Raw genomic sequence first — 13,987 nt, 5'->3', positions numbered from 1 at the left:
TCTAAGCTCTTGAACCCCCATACATTCTTCTCTTGCCAAACCCCTGTGGTGACCTTCAACCCTACGCACTGCGACAATGCTGGTCTTGGTTGTATTTCACTATGCCTTGTAGTGCCTTGTGGGCTAGCTTCCGTTCCTCCTCCAAGTGTGTTATGATGGCTTCTGTTATTCTACCGCGATGCTCATACCAAGCATGTGCATCATAGTTACTTATCAACTACTGAATCGCCTCTGGAAAAACTCCTAAGTTGAGTTTCTCATTCGACCTGCGGTCTGAGCTTTCCTTTGACATGATCGCATTCTCATACTCCACCAAGTTGTCGATCAGGTTGCACAAGCTGGTGAGATCCACTTCTCTAGTGCTACTTGCTTAGTCCTACTCTGTACCTTGGTTGTCCGTCTATGTCTTGGGATCTTCTCCTACTGGTGGGTTCCTTGAGGTGTTTATTTGAGTGAGTTCCTTGACTTATTGCATCCAATCCTCAATTTACCTCTACTCAATATGTGTGTGTTCTTTTCCATGCACTTATACTCAATCAGGCTTTCAGTTGTCCTTAAGTGTATTTCAAGTGCGAAAATTCAGGGTGAGCACGGAAAACAAGCGTCTAAGCAGCTTACGCACTCTCTCGCTTCCTTTTAGGCCCAATAGGCTTGTTGATCCACGTCTGGCTGTCTTGTCCGTTTTTAGGGTTTCTCACTGCGTTATCTTGCACGTTTTAGAGTTATTCAGGATCTTTGGCTCAGCTGGCTATCGTTAGGACTCTAGGTCTAGCAATAGCCTACTCGAGCTGCTAGGTGACCGTGTCCTACAAATTTGCTTATTCCATGCGCCAGAATCAAGTTCCGTGCCTCAAGGGGTACTACGAAGGTTTACGTGGCCGAAGGATTTTTCCAAATCCTTCGGCTGGAACAATCCTAACTTGGCCCAACTCGTCTAAGTTGCAAGGGCCGAGTGTGTCACTCGAATGGGCCAAGGGCCGAATGGAATTGTAGGTCGAGTGGATTCACTCGGACAGGCCGAGGACCAAATGGTAACTAGTCTGAATGGGCCGATGGCCGAGTAGTAACTGGTCCGAATGGGCCGAGGGCCAAGTGGCCGAATGGTAACTAGTCCGAATGGGCCGAGGACCAAGTGGCCGAGTTAAGTGGACTGAGGGCCGAATGGTGAATTCGACCGGGCCGAGTGTTGACTTGTCCGAGTGGTACTGGGTCAAGGGCCAATTTTTAAGGTTGGTTCGAATACTTCACTCGGACCGGCCGAGTGAAAGGCGTTCGAGTATAGTTGCTTGAGGGCCGAATGGCAACTTGTCCGAGTGGGGTTGGGCCGAGTCGGCAGGGCCGATTCTAGGACTCGGCCCAGAATTGCCAACACTCGGATGGTGGGTCGAGCCGTACGCCGCGTCGGGAATGATTTTGTCGAATCTAATGATCCGCACAACCACCGAGCATGCCGCATTCTAGATCACAACAAATACATAACAAGGAGGTCCTGACGTACCTGAATCACGCGGAGAACTTCTCAATGGCAAGATCGAATCAAATCAATGCTGGAAACACACTCTCGCTCTCTCTCACTCTCTCTCAATGTCAGGGCATGAAATGAGCTCTTCCCTGTTCCCTTAGCTCTTAAATCCCTTCTCGGGTAAGGTTTCCGTGTCTCCAATCACTCACTTTCCAACATTAACATCCCAAGCGCTCTTTTTTTCCCATTTTTGCATGACTTGTGCCCTATTTTACCCTGTTTTAGAGCAACAAACCCTACACTTTTCCTATCCGGTTTCCTAATCCTAACCTACTCTAAATGCAACAATGGTCGAAGGTAAAACACTGAAATGATTTCTCCATCTTTTTCAATCATCAAACCAACAAAATAACCCAAAATACTTATTTTTTTCAAAGATCAAAAACCCAAACTTCCTACCTACCTCAAGCACTAGTTCGGGGATCAATCCCTTACTTCGATGCTCGATATGAGGCGCGTGAGGGCTCAAGCTTGAATTTGTTGGTCTCGACAATGGAACCAAAATGTGGGAGCTTTCGCTCAACTGCCAAGACCCATGAACTGCTTATTGCTTCAAGCATTCCAAGCGAGCTCTCATGGCTATCTCTCACCTAGCCGACACGTCGTCGATCCTCTCAGGGTGCAGTGAGCTTACCTTGATGCCGAAACGAGTTGCCTCCTCCCTCACACAAGTCGATAGCTCCACGATCCTAGATGCTAGCTCAAGCATCCTCAAGCCTCCTCCATCTCCAAGCTCCATTCTCCATAGCCACATGCAAGGTAACAAAAGGGAAGAGAAGAGAGAGGAAAAGAGAAGAGGAGATGGTGAAGAGCTTCACCCTCTTGATCCCTCACTTCCACACACTCACTCACTCCCTCACACTCTCACACTCTCTCCCTCAAGAACACACACACAAGCAAGAAGAAGAGAAAAATAGAAGAAGAGAGGACTCTTGTTAGCCACACACCAAAGAATGAGCTTTCATTCACTTTTTGAACTTTATATACACAAACCCTAAAACCCCCATGGGCGACTACCATCCCTTGTTACATGACTGGCCATTGTGGCAAGGCCCCTTTTTCTAATTCCCTCTTCTTGCTTCATGCCCTAAGCCTATATCCATCTATTCTTTTACAAGTGGCACAGGAGGGAGCCTGATGCTCTTTTACAAGAGTTTTTAGAGTTTTTGAGGTGCCTTTCCTTTAAAATTGCTATTTTTGCCTTAGTTTAGTTTTCGAGACCGCCTCTATGCCTTTGCTCTCTTTCAGTTCTTTTTGCACTTTTTCCTTTATTTTTCCACCATTCTACTTTGAGGTTAACAACTTGGGATCAACTTAATAAATTGTTTGAATCTCAATCCAAGAGTTCCAAATTTGGCCTGCTAATTGAAATTTTTCTGCATAGAAATGAAGCCTCAAACTTCTCTTGCATCTCACTCGAAGCACATGAAAGGCTTGTTAACTCAACTTGTAGGAATTGAACTTAAGGTGGTAGAAGGTGAAAGGTGAGAAGGATTGAAGCTTGCTTGGAAGTGAGCTATGGCGAAGAGCAAGAGCAAGAAGAGAGAGAGACACAAATGGGAACTCCAACAGTCACAATGTGTGACCGGGCCTTCCTTTATTCAAATTGTCACTAAAAGAATAAAGAATAAAGTGACGGTGACGGGCGCCCGCCACCTACAGTGTGTAGTGGCGAGTACTGTTAGTGTAGTAATACATGGGCGGCTAGGCAGAGGCGCCTTTACCCCCAACAAAAGAAGACATTACTATTGGTGTCTTACTTAAATCTTTGATTAGAGTGTAAGACCTTGTGGTCACTACTCTTATCAGCATCCCTTCTCCTAAGTTAGTTGAAATTGAAGCCTCTCTTCTAGGAGAAGTGAAAAATATTTTGAACTTTAAGCAAGAGATCAACACAACACCAAAGCATGAGGCCCTCTACGCCAAATCCAAGTTCAAAGGGAAGAACAAGGTCAATCATAATGTGCCCATTGTGTGTGCCTTTTGTCACAAAGCTTGCCACAAGCGCAAAGACCGATTTCATAGAAAGAAAGCTCAAAAGGTTTTTTTAATGCAATATCCCCTATTCTTCGCATATGAATGAAGGCTAGTGGAGGAAGGGAATGACAATTAAGGTAAAATAAAAACCTTAGGAATAATCCAGACACCATTTTCTGTAGTGTGGACGTTGTCTTCATCATTGTCATCATGAAAAAACTCACCATGATCAATGTCATCACATCAAGTCATCAAACAAATCAAACCTTCAAATCGCCATCATCATTGACACCATGAGCTGCATTAAAAGAATCATCAAGTCATCGAACAAATCAAACCTTCAAATCGCCATCATCATTGACACCATGAGCCGCATTAAAAGAATCATCAAGTGTATCATCAAAAATTAGATGAACTAAGATACCATTGCATTGCAAGATCCATTGTCTAGTTAATCACCATCCATGTCAATCACATGCACTTGACCATCAAATCAATCATCACAGGTATCAAACTCATCGTCGATCAACAACATGACAATGAAAACAAGAAGGGACAATGATATTAAGAGCGAGAGTTTACGAGGCTTATATAAGCCTTAATATGGAGGCTTTTCAAGCCCTCTCTAGGCGTTATTCTCCTCAATATGCTACAAAAATCAAGGAAGAGAGATTGACAGAAATAGGAGGAGGAAGGGAGATTGAGAGATAGAGGTAGAGAAAGAGGAAGGCATAGAGAGATAAAGGGGAATATAGGGGGGAAAAGAGTTTGAGAGAGAGTGAGAGAAAGAGAAAGGCATGGAGAGATAAAGGGGAATAGAGGGGGAGAGAGATTTTGAGAGAGCTAGAGAGAGAGAGAGAGAGAGAGAGAGAGAGAGAGAGAGAGAGAGAGAGAGAGAGAGAGAGAGAGAGAGAGAGAGAGAGAGAGAGAGAGAGAGAGAGAGAGAGAGAGAGAACAAGAGAGCATATAGGGAGAGATAGAGGAAGATAGATAGTGCCAAGGAAAGGACTTCTTCAATTCTCTAACAATTACTCCATTATCCCCCAACATTGATTCAAGCTTAAGTCAATTATTGAATATCTACTAAGTGAAGAATGAGAAGGGGATTCTGTACCTGAATTTTGACCTTTGAATAAGATGTTAACATGGCACCTAAGAAAAGCACTTTGGACTCAAAGCACACAACTGCAACTACAATGTTTGTTCCACCCATGTCACAAGCTTTCTAGGTGCTATCTAACTCAATGAATATGTTGCCACAGAAACAAGGCTAAATTGGGGTTAGTTGGTAGTATTGTATAATGACTTAGTTGAAATCAATTGACAAACTTCTATTATAGCTATCATATAGAAATCCTATGCTTTTGCTATGGAAACAAATTGCATTAGGATCAATGAGACCCAAGGAGGGTAAACCTCAACCTAAATTTCTAAGGCAAGTAATTAGGCAATCTTTAGACATGCACTAGGGGGCTTAGATGTAAAACTAAACCTTGGAAGGTAAACTTGCATTAGCACAAATATGGAGGAGAAATTTGAGTCAAAACCCTAAGAAAACATATATAGGTCGGTAGAATCCTTAAGCTAAGTGAACTTAGGGCCGACTTGATCACCAAGCATAAACCCCTTGCTTATGGCCTTATTATTAAGTGCTTTTATGAAGTTGTCTTGTTGTGCAAAGATTGGGACTACGAGATTGTGAGAGGGGCACCTTGAAAGAACTACACATGAAAAGAGAACTGAGAATAACTCCTACACATGTGCTTTATTTGCTTAATATTCTTATCTTATTGTACCCTATAGATTTCCTTTCAAAGTATGAATAGACAAATAAAGCTAAATTGATTCATGAGTACAAATTGTGATTGGTGAATATTTATGCACCAATAAGCTGTGTGTTTATTCCTAAGGTAATTGCACTCTTTAGGAGGAAAAAGTTATGGACTATATCATTCATTATGAAGCATTCAAAGGGTTTGTCTCAGTTTTTATCGAAATACTTTAACATATACTTTGTTGCTTTGTGAAAGAAATGATTTCTTAGTTAGAGATAGACTTTTTTTGCCTTGTTCTTGTTTGAGCCTTGGAAGTCCTCGAAGGGGGAGAGCTTCACTCATTTCGAAAAGATTATCGAACAAGGGTTTTGATGCATGGGTGGATTGCCTCCATGGAAAGAAAATGTCAATAAAGGCAAGAGACCTGGATGGCACTACTCGATACATTGGCCGAAGGTTGAGTGGTAAGAAGGACACCATGGAATGTTGATTTGCTCCTCTAATAGTTGTGGGTCAAGAAAGCTCTAGATAACCCATGTTGGGCCTAAGATGGGGAGCTAAAAAACCCTCAGTGGTCTAATGTCTACACATTGGAATACCTTATTCTAGATAAAGAGTGGATTATGGGTTGTATCCATGGGACTTGGATAGGGGTATCTAGGTGCTTGGATATGGGTCGTAGTATAAGGGACAGAATGCTAGATTAGCATTGCACCTTGGAGAAGGTGTGTGTGAATACATTATTACCACACATTTTTCAAGAACATTTGATATTGTATTTGTGTTTGTACATAAATTATGTGAATGAACATCGTGCTAATGGGATTTAATTAAGGAAGTTTTTTTTGTATGCTACATTAACTATACTAGGTAATTAAATAATCAAGACACTCTATCAAGGGAAGCAAGAGGATGGGGTCCCCCCCTCTGGTCGGTGGTCTCGATGAATCAAGAGTTTCCTTTAAAAGTGCTAGAGTTAGGATGTTTGAGGAAAGGGCAGACAATGACTATCTTAGGAAATACTATAGAGCCTGACCTCCTATTGTTTTAGGGGATTGGGTTGATACTTTGCCTTATGGGCAGAGGGGTTGACATGCCAACTCCCCTCATTTCTCACCCACTTTTAACTAAGTGTGACACGTGTTTGCTTAGATTTGCTTGCTCTAACAAGCATATATTTGAGCATAATAACTATTTTAAGGTTTATTCCACGAGTAGTAGTCGTATATATGCAACCATCAAGCTAGAGATCATGCTTTGGTATTTGTGGAGATCCCAATCTCATGCCCTCATAGACATTGTAGTGTGCAATAGTGTGGAGAGAAGATGAGGTGAATTGCCAATCCTATTCTTAGTGAGTGCAACCTACCCATAGTCATGGTCGTCGTGGTCGTGGTCGTGGTCGTGGTCGTGGTCGTGGTCGTAGTCGTATTCGTAGTCGTGGTTGTGGTGGTCTTGGTCATGGTCGTGGTCGTATTCGTAGTCATGGTTGTGGTGGTCGTAGTCATGGTCGCGGTCACAGTCGTGGTTGTGGTCATGGTCATGGTCATAGTCGTAGTCGTGTTCGTGGTCGTCGTAGTCGTGGTCGTGGTTGTGGTCGTCATAGTCATAGTCGTAGTCATGGTTGTGGTTGTGGCCGTGGTCGTAGTCGTAGTCGTAGTCGTAGTCGTAGTCGTAGTCGTAGTCGTAGTCGTAGTCGTAGTCGTAGTCGTAGTCGTAGTCGTAGTCATAGTCGTAGTCGTAGTCGTAGTCGTAGTCGTGGTGGTGGTGGTGGTGGTGGTGGTGGTCGTAGTCATAGCCGTGGTCATGGTCGTGGTCGTGGTCGTAGTTGTAGCTATAGTCGTAGTCATAGTCATAGTCGTAGTCATGGTCGTAGTCGTCGTCATGGTTGTGGTTGTGGTCGTGGTCGTGGTCTTACTTGTGGTCGTGGTCGTAGTCGTAGTAGTAGTCGTGGTCGTGATCGTGGTCGTGATCGTAGTCGTAACCTAGAAAAAGAGAGAGAGATGGAAGGAGAGGATAACAATTTAAGGAAAAAAAAGAATGATAACAAAAACAAATTGTTTGTTGTAATGTAGACAAAATGGAAAACGATGAAGGTCTTGTTGTTCAAGATCACGAGCGTATCTTAATCAGCGTGTCCCATATCCTTGCTCTCAATGCAAGCTGGCAATTAGACGAAAACGTCGATTGTCTATAGAACACGTACGATGATTTGGCGAGTTTCAATCTAAGATCATTGATCAGGTGATTGTGGATTTTCAGCAAATGGTAAGAAAAATTAATATTAATAATGCATTGTACTCGCAAGTTTTTTGAATACCATACAAAATTAAGATTGGGTCTGGCTGGCAAATTTCTATCCAAGGAGGTGATGTCTCGTCCCAAGGAGGAGTGCACCCTTTGCGGCCGATTAGAAGAGTTCGTGGGTGTGCAATGGATAGAGTGCATGAGCCAATCCACCACTTGCAAGGCCAATCTATACCATCAATGCCAAAGGAGACAGGCAACCTCCCAGACCTACCTACAATCTTGGAGCCTGAATCAGAGGTAATGATCGATGCATTGATTTCCATGGATGTCAAGATTTCTGATCTGCTTAGAGAGGAAGCATCCATACCATTATATGATGGGTGCCGAGTATCTCGCCTGAAGACACTGCTTGCACTCTTAAGTGTGCAAGCAAAATACAAGTGGAGCGATGCGAGTGTGACCGAGTTGTTTAGGTACCTTGTACATAAGCTTCGTTGATTTTTTTTTTGCACTATTATTAAAAACATTTGTGCTTTTTCAAGGTGTTTATGATTTTTTTCAAGTTATTGAAATATCATATATTATCACCTGCAAATACCATGCCTGAGTCTCGTGATGATACATGACATGTTTTACGAAAGCTTGGCATGGACTACAACGACATCCATGCATGTATCAACGATTGCATACTATTTTGAGGATAATAAAAGACTATGGAGACATGTCCAAAGTGTGGTGCTCACAGGTATTGACAGGACTTACAAGGGCAAACCATCCCTTAAAAAGTTCTCAAACACTTTTCGCTTATCCCCCGCATAAAGCATATGTTTCGTATGTCCGGTATGGTGAGCTTGACAATGTGGCATGCGCAGAATAGGTCTACGGATGGAGTTCAACGAATATCAACAGAATCACGCACATGGAGCCACATTGACTCTATCTTCCCAGGCTTTTCCCAAGAGCCAAGGAATCTTTGGCTCGGTCTTGCAATGGATGGCGTGAACCCATTCGGTCTGCGCTCAACTTCTTACAATGTGTGGCCTATAGTCCTTGTCAACTACAATATCCCTCCATGGCTTTCTACGAAGAAATGACATCTCATCCTTAGCTTACTCGTCCCCGACCGCTACAAAGTCAAAAATATGGACGTGTATCTTCATCCATTAGTCGATGAGCTTAAGATTTTGTGGGAGGAGGGGGTCACCGTGCAAGATATGAGCAAGCGCAATGGTTGGCAATCTGCCAATATTTGAGCCATTCTCATGTGGACGATGCATGACTTTCCGAGATTCGGAGAGTGCTCAGGTGAATAGGTCTCCATTCTCGTTGGTAATATCTATATTTTATCTCGTTCAAGTTTGTATTCACTGGGTCGTGGTGTTGGAACAGGTCTGGTTACCTCAGGTTATCATGCATGTCCATTGTACGGGCCACAGTTAGACTCCCGAAGGTCACGAACCATGAAGAAGATGGTATATCAAGGACATGTAGCTTTCTTACTAGAGGATCATGAACTCAGGGAAGGTTTTCTTGGACGACCTCCAACACGTATGAACACCGCAAGTTGGTACGAGTTGAAAATGATCAACGCGGAGTCACATCCAAACAAAATGTGGCGGTTCTCAGTTTTCTACGAGTTGCCATATTGGACCTACTTACAGGTCAAGATCCCATTCATATTTTCAAGAATGTGGACAGCTTGCTATGGGACCACATCACAGGAAAGAGAGACACTATAGGGGCACGAATGGATTTGAAGGAGGTAGGTAAGATGGAGGCGCTTTGGCCGTAGTCGAGTGCTGATGGTCGCGTGCAGCTACCTCGCGCTCCTTGGGTTTTGTCCACTAAAGAAGAGCGCATTGTAAAGCAAGTAGTCAAGTCTATCTGCACTCCGACGGGTATGATGCATTCTCTCAAGTTTGCATTTTCTAAAGATGACCAATTATCAAGGCTAAAATCCCATGACTGGCATAAGATATGTCAGGTTTGTACTACGAATGGACTGTAATTGGCATGCGCATTTTGCTATTTGGAGTGTAGCCATTATTCATGATGCTTTCTCATTTGTGGCAGTTTGTACTACCAATTGCGATCGTAGGATGTCTTACTCCAGAAATATGCGGGGCCATTTACATGTTGTCGACTTTGGTGCAATGGATCTCATGGAACGAGATTAAGACGTCCTCTATTGAATCCGCGAGGCGGGGAGGAGTGGAGACGGTTTGTCTCTTTGAGAAATACCTGCCCACCAACATGCTCACGATACAAATCCACCTTCTTGTGCATCTTGTAGATGAGGTGGAGATTGCTGGACCTGTCCATACGTGAATGGAGGAGTGAAAATTCTCGAGGGGATGTAGTCCAAAGGTGATGAGGTGTTTAGGATTTGTCGTATCTATATTTTATATGCGACATATAATTTGAGTGTTTCAATGTACAGTACAAAATATATAGTGCAGCGTGGTCGTGGGAACGACATTTTCGCGTGGAGCGTATTGACAAAATGTGCTCCACAATGGACTATGGTATCATGGCAAGGTTCGAGCAAGAGAGCCGGTGACGAGCAACGGATCCAAACATGGTTCTAGATGAGATAGAGTGTTTTGGGAACTTGCAAAGTATTATTACGGTGGATTATCGTAGCTTCTCCATGATACTATTCAATGTGTAGTGGTTCAAAGTGGTACTTGGAGGAGTTGGAGCAACAGTTCGATGAGGTTCGTATGGATTTCTCGAAATAGATTCTGAAAAAAAATGGACGGATTTGTGCGACACCTTTGTGTTGCCGGCCCATTGTGAACAGGTGCATGGACTCATTTATTTGTTAATTGTATTACGACATGGTACATGCCACAATAGTTTAAACTCTCTTGTACGTGTTTGTGAACATGTAATCTTCTATCCAAACCCCCGACAACCTCGATGGTGGTATATTATACCTTCAACTTCTCGAAGTGCAAGAGTATGTGATCAAAGCGATGTTCTAAGCATAGATGAAGACAATATGCAAATAGAGGGGTCCATATTGCAAGGGGTAGAGGCCACCGAAAGCTTGGAGCCAGCATCAGCTAACAATGATGGAAATATAAGAGTCTAAGAATTCTTTAAGAACGAGGTGGACTTATCCTTTTGTGGTGACATGTCTATCGACCTTCCAGTATATACGGAGTTGTGTCAAGAGATTGACATGGGACCATATGATATTTCATACTTAGAGCATCCACTTACTCAATTTCGTTGACCAATCGCTTATAAGGGTACATAAGATATGCATTTTAAGTGAGATCTTTTTTTAAGGATTTATATCACGGTGGAGTTACAGGATATCTTCACGCGCATGTCTCCAGACCAAATCGTGAGATTCAGAGATATGGCAGACCAGGAGCTGTCTCGGTCTTCGTCAGGCCGCTCTGCTAGATCTACTTTAGCGCAATCGGATGCTTCAGCTTCGAGCAGATGAGGTCAACGCTCCAGACTTGGGCCAGAGGGAGGGAGTGCTTCAGGGTCAGGAGGATGTTGCAGAGATAAGGAGGCAGTGAGCCCGCGGTCGACACGAGATACATGTGCGACTCCTCGCTCTCGTGGTGATTCCAGGGAGTGTGGCTTAAGCTCAGGTGGATACTATGGAGGCACAGACGCGGTGTCTCCGTCTCATCGTTCAGCTGAAGTTGCATCACCTCTAGGATTTGTCACACCTGTGGGGACATCTACTCCAGTTACTCTGGCTTTTGCTCAACTGTCCACAGATGGCACCCCGATGGGTGTCACTCCAACAGATATTACCCCGGTCGGTACACCAAATGCACAGGGGTCTCTTGGATATGCCCAGGAGCGTGGACGCAGATGGGAGAGAACCCATCTTAGGCATACCCCAGGGGGATATGCATATTTAGTCAATGATAGGTCAGGAGCCATCATCATGAATGATGAGGGGAGGAGGGTAATGGCTTGCATGAGAGAGTTGTGCCAATAGGTTTTTCGGCACAACGTCTTAGATAATTGGAAGAACATTTCGGAGGGGAGTAAGGACTACATAGTAGCATCCTTGTATGAGGAGTTTCCGGTTCCAGCCTCAATAGATGATTTTCTACGGGCCGGATGATGGATTGCATGCGTGCATATATTTTACATAGAAGATTCGACGCACGCAAGGCAATCAAGAGTGGGGCTGCAAAGCCCGAGTGGTTAGACGTGAACGATTGGCGCCGATTGAGGGAGGAGACTATAGATTCTCCAGGACGTTGGAGTCAGCAGCGCAAGGCGGCGAGGGCACGACTCGAGGCCTGAGTGGTTCATTATCTTGGGAGTGGCGGCCACAGGACATATTTGGAGGACTTTGTAAGTTTTTCTTTTGTTTTGCTTGTTTATTTTTTTGTAATATCATTTGTACTGACAATCATGTTTCTAACAGTTAGTATTTTATTTTCTTTGCAGCACTCCATTACAAATCACGATCTGATCGGCCTTGAGACTCGATATACAGAGAGGCACGGTCTCACTTTATTGATCGACCTGATTGTATAGACGTGGCGGCCCTGTAAGTCACTCATCTTTCTTGTTCGTAGTTACCATGTTTAATTAGAATGCATTATTGTATGGTGGACTGATGTGTTGTTTCTTTTTTTGCAAAGTCCGTTCGATGCTCCTTTGCGGCGGGACGAGCTTTCGGATGGTGAGGATATGTAGCTCGCCTTTGGATCCCTGGAGCTCACACACCTTTATTTTTTGGTCGCTTGATATGTGTAGACATTTTCTATGTATTAGTGACATCTTGTCATGATTGTACCAATCGCTTTCATTATGAGATCATGTATTTATTTCATGTATCAGTGTTATGATTTCAGTATACTTTGTTTTTGTTTGCACGAGCATTGTACACAGTGCAGAAACTATTTTGTATGGCTCCCTGCCACATATAGCACTGTGTGTGGCAGGGAGCCATACAAAATAGCCATACACAGTGCTATATGTGGCAGGGAGCTTCTTTGGACTCTAATGGCATCTCCAACCCTTGTGAATTAGCCAAAAAAATTACATCTTTACTCAAGTCTAATTTGGAAGCTTGTACATTGACTAGGCTTCACAACTTGATCTCAATTGACCGAAACTAGTCATAGTATGCCTTAATCATAGTTGACTTCTAAAAATTGAAAATGAGGATAGAAAGCATTCTTAATCTCAATCCAAAATTCTCACCCATAATAATACTAAGAGAAGAAAATCCAACCTTTTTGAGCATATGGTGCCAAGAGCAATGAGTGACTCTATCAAAGAGGGAGAGCTAGAACTTCAATTTGCTTAACCAAGAGAGCCTTTCCTCATTGAACAAACTAGACGTCAAGTCACCTAACAAACTAGAATCTACAACTAAATCTAGAGCTTAATCTTTCCCTCCCTCTCTATTCTCGTACCCTCTCTTCCTTTTCCCTCTTCCTCTCAGCATACCTTTGTTTATGGCTCTTCCTTTCCCCCTCCCTCTCGACATATCTCATCTTGTCCTCCCCGCCAGCTAAGAATTCGTTGAGTGCCTCAAGGTGTGGAGCGTGCAGAATTGCCGAGCTTGTGATTAAGCCTCCTCTTCCTGCTGGAGCTTCGCTGCGACGATCAGGTGCACAGAGATCTCACCTGAAAAGAGTTCAAGTTCCTGATTTAAAAGTCTCTGCAAGAGGCCGCGCCGGCGTAGCCTCCCTGGGCAAGGTCTAGTGGCTGTGGCTGCAAGTGGTGTGCTTTATGCACTGTGGCGTCGTGCCGTTCAGTGCCATGTGGCGTCGTGCTATGTGTCCGTTGTGAAAACCTGCGCAAGGAGGCTGCACCGGCACGGCCTCCCTGAGGGCATTTGCCTTGTGCTACGTGTGTCCGCAGATTAGCCATAAAAGGCATGGTCTGATTTCTCCACAGACTGCCTCAGTCTAGGTCAAACTCCAAATCAATGCTCCTTGCTCCCCTCTTTGACAATCCCGTTAAGAATTATGCACCAGACTGTCATAGCGCTCAATCACTGCACTCCTATATTCAGTCTTACAAGCCTTTCTCCATAGTTGTTTGTCATCTTTTCCATCCCATTGCTTTACCAGCTCCAACGCAAAGAGCAATTCATTGGATTAGAGCACCGATGGCCATTGCACAACACTTATGTTCCAGGCCGGTGCAGGTATCGCCAGAAGCTTCACCTCCCTGTCACTCAGAAGGGTCGCCTCCCTGAGCACATTGATGATCAAGTTCTATAGGAAAGAAAATCAGCCAGCTTTTCATAGATAGTGCTCAAAGTCTGAAGCATTGCCACCTTATCACCATGCACATGGGAGCATCAGTAGAGTCATTGGCATGACTCAACAATTGTATCATCATCACACTCATGATCATCAAAATTTTCATCATCGTAGTCATCACAAGCACGAGTACTCATAATCATAGACACAATTACCATTGTTGTAGACATCATTGCATTGCCACGAGAATGCAC

General features: G+C 43.8%; 1 protein-coding gene across 1 annotated transcript in view; it reads left to right on the top strand.

The window, feature by feature from the left end:
- The first annotated feature begins 12,931 nt into the window (after positions 1-12,931).
- The window catches only part of LOC148035882 (4-hydroxy-tetrahydrodipicolinate synthase, chloroplastic-like), a 65,208-nt gene continuing 64,152 nt past the window's right edge, over positions 12,932-13,987 (top strand). Inside the window, exon 1 of the mRNA XM_087677894.1 lies at positions 12,932-13,132. The gene's annotated coding sequence lies outside the window, so the exon portion shown is untranslated. The remainder of the gene's footprint in view (positions 13,133-13,987) is intronic.

This window comes from Lygodium microphyllum, chromosome 5 (genome assembly GCF_053477565.2).
Source record: "Lygodium microphyllum isolate KBCC chromosome 5, Lygodium_microphyllum_v1.1.10, whole genome shotgun sequence".
Taxonomy (NCBI): domain Eukaryota; kingdom Viridiplantae; phylum Streptophyta; class Polypodiopsida; order Schizaeales; family Lygodiaceae; genus Lygodium; species Lygodium microphyllum.
The sequence above is the reverse complement of the archived record's forward strand: the minus strand, read 5'-3'. Positions and strand labels throughout refer to the sequence as shown.